Raw genomic sequence first — 499 nt, forward strand, 5'->3', positions numbered from 1 at the left:
TATATATATATTATATATATATTAGGATAAAACAATGAAGCATTAAGATGACAAAGGGTGAATAATGAAATAACATTTAGACAATAATAAGAAAAGAAATATCATGAAGACTTAATACAAACAAATATATATATATATATATATATATATATACACTTTTGCGGGGCAAAGGACATAAATGGGGGAAAAATGTCAAAAGATAATTAATATGCGTGCTTTCCAGAAACCAATAATGAAAGGAACCAAGGTGCCCAAATTTAATATTCCTAAACGACTAAAGTTAGGCATATTAGTTTAATTAAGAAATTTTTTCTCTTTTATGAAAAAAACGGTGGCATAATCCAATGAAATAAACAAACACCAATCAAATTAGATTTCGCAAAATAAGCGAGATTAGGATCGATGCATTTTTTGTGATTAACTTAATACCTTTACCTGAGACGCAAAGATCCAAACCTAGATGGACATGTGATGCTAAATTAAGAGAATAAGCTAAATT

The sequence above is a fragment of the Solanum pennellii genome, chromosome 10 (genome assembly GCF_001406875.1).
Source record: "Solanum pennellii chromosome 10, SPENNV200".
In the NCBI taxonomy this organism is placed as follows: domain Eukaryota; kingdom Viridiplantae; phylum Streptophyta; class Magnoliopsida; order Solanales; family Solanaceae; genus Solanum; species Solanum pennellii.